This window comes from Penaeus chinensis, chromosome 29, assembly GCF_019202785.1.
Source record: "Penaeus chinensis breed Huanghai No. 1 chromosome 29, ASM1920278v2, whole genome shotgun sequence".
NCBI lineage: Eukaryota > Metazoa > Arthropoda > Malacostraca > Decapoda > Penaeidae > Penaeus > Penaeus chinensis.
Window position 1 is genome coordinate 4,998,436 of NC_061847.1, and position 2,500 is coordinate 5,000,935.

General features: G+C 33.6%; 1 protein-coding gene across 2 annotated transcripts in view; it reads left to right on the top strand.

The window, feature by feature from the left end:
• Positions 1-298: 298 nt before the first annotated feature.
• The window catches only part of LOC125040818, an 18,506-nt gene continuing 16,304 nt past the window's right edge, over positions 299-2,500 (top strand). Inside the window, exon 1 of one of the 2 annotated variants that reach the window (XM_047635559.1) lies at positions 299-421. The gene's annotated coding sequence lies outside the window, so the exon portion shown is untranslated. The remainder of the gene's footprint in view (positions 422-2,500) is intronic. The other variant, XM_047635560.1, reaches the window with a different exon arrangement.

Genomic DNA, 2,500 nt, shown 5'->3' on the forward strand with positions numbered 1-2,500 from the left:
AACAGCGAAGCTCTTGTGCTAAAGATGGTGTGTGATTCGTGCTTTGTGTGGAGTGATTATTTCACGTGAGATCCGACACAATTCCGCAAAGGCTGTTGCACTCCGCTATGTTGCAGTTTGCATTGACTGCAAGAAAATAACTCCCAACGTTTTAAACATGTAAATAAACAATGAAAACAACGTCAGCATTTTGTATTATGAAATAAATCACATGCTTATATAAAATGAATAGGGAAACGAGCACTCAAAACTGCAAGATATGATAATAAGAAGAATATAGGCTCGTGCCCCTTCGGCTCGTAGTCCTCCCCGACATAATTTGCCAATGTCAACAGAGAGGCAACAGCTGATCCCCGACTATGGCAACTGGCGGAGAATATTGCTCGCTACTCCACAGATGTTGATGGATGTGTAAAATAAGGTATGAAGTTGGTAGTAGCAAAGATGTATGTTTAATGGCGGTCCAAATAAGGTTCGAAGTTGTGTAATGATAAATAAAGAACGAGTTATCACTAACCAGTTATTCTGTTATTTGTTTGTAAATACGTTCATTTTTCCTCTTCTTGAGATGTTTTGTTACTCTTATGCTCTTTTATGACAAGAAGAGTTACTGTCTCGATAAATGTAACAAGCAGTAAGTGACATTCTTGTAATTTTTTATATCAATTGAAATATAAATGTGTAAGTGATGCATGGCAGAAACCTGATTTGAATAATGATGATTTCAAGTTAGGATATTGAGTCTGAAGACATACATATTATTTTCTGAAAGAGCTGTGCTGTATTACTTGAAGATGATAGAGATATTCAATGACGTGGTAAATTTTCATGTACAACAGGAACATTTTCAGAATGGACATCAACGTTTTTGGTAATTGTTACCGAAAGTAATGCACCCTCCAGAGACTAAGTCCCAAAACCAGGGTATCAAGCAAACACAAAAATCCAAACCTAAATTTTTATACCTTCTTTCTATTCCCTAGATGAGGGGGCAAGCCCCCCTGTAACCCCATTTATTTGCACTTCATGCCAACTTACGGAAAGTGCGACATTAAGAACTCTGGCTGTGTGGGGGTCTTGTGGACTTAATATCTGAATGGTGATATGCTGTGGATATTTCTGTCATTTTGTGGTAAATCTAAGGCCGATGCAGCTGCACCTCTATTGTTATTGCTCTATTTTTTATGCTCTGTAAAATGGCAGTGTCCATTTTCCACTCTCTTTTTGCATTGCTCTCTGTAATGTTAACCTAGTTTTTAAATGATCAAAAAGCATATATATTTTAACAGCATTTTGATATTTTGACAGTATTATTAACACACTTTTTTAAAAATTTTTGGATTCGGATGTCTCTACCCATAAAGTAATCAGTACATGGAACCAACTGATTGGCTAATTCCAAAGTCTTGTATGATATAAATATAAACAAGGCAGGCATATACTAACCATATGATATAATATACTATTTGTCTCAAGAAATTACAGAGCTCGTGTAGACTTTCCTGGCACCAGTTTTGGGTGTTATTTGCCAGAAAATAGGTGGTATTAACCTCGTGGAGGCCACACCTATCATTTGACATCACCACTATTGGTATTTAATTTGTAATATTGCTTAGGCATGGAGGCCACACCTATCATTTGACATCACCACTATTGGTATTTAATTTGTAATATTGAAAAAGTTTGTTTTTGTAGTATACAATAGAAATATAAATGAAAAGCATCTTATAATATGTCATCATAATGAATCCATGCAGTTTATTGTATTATTCATAAAAAAATCATGAATAACAATGACCATTTCTTTCAGAAATGGGCTTCGTATTGTACATGATTTATATGTGTAATATTTGAATTGATAGTTTGAGTTTATGAATTATTACATAGGTTGAGACCACTTTGTGATTGTATTGCTAAGATTGAGAAGAGTTTGAAAAAAATATATAATTAGAATTATTTCTATTGGTTATCATATAAGAAAATATTTCTTCAGCTATTCCACACAAGTGTTACACTTGGCCTGCCAAGCTCCCCTTTAGATTTATTGAAGTGGTCTTACCCCGTTAAAGTGAAAATGGGCATTTCCTCACACAAGAAATTGTTAGTGTATTGTACGTGCTTGATGTAATGTATGATATCTCAACACATACATTGTGCTTGTCATATTTTACATAAGTTACATCCATTATGAACTATTATGAACACTTTTAGAAATAATTTAGGTGTACTTATTTTTTAAGAATTATAAGAAAATAGCCTTTTCATATGAATGCAGGATATAGTTTTTTTTGCATATTATATAACTTTCTCTCTTGAATGATTCCTAAATGAATCAACTATCAGAATGGGTCAGTCATAGCTGCAACCCCATGATGAATTTACCTAAAGTGATGGTTCAGTGTTAGCCTTAATAATAATTATTTTTTTAGTGTCTGGGTAATTTCCTTTTTCCTATGATTTTTAAATAAAAAAGTAATGATAGCAAATTGTAAGCTAGCAA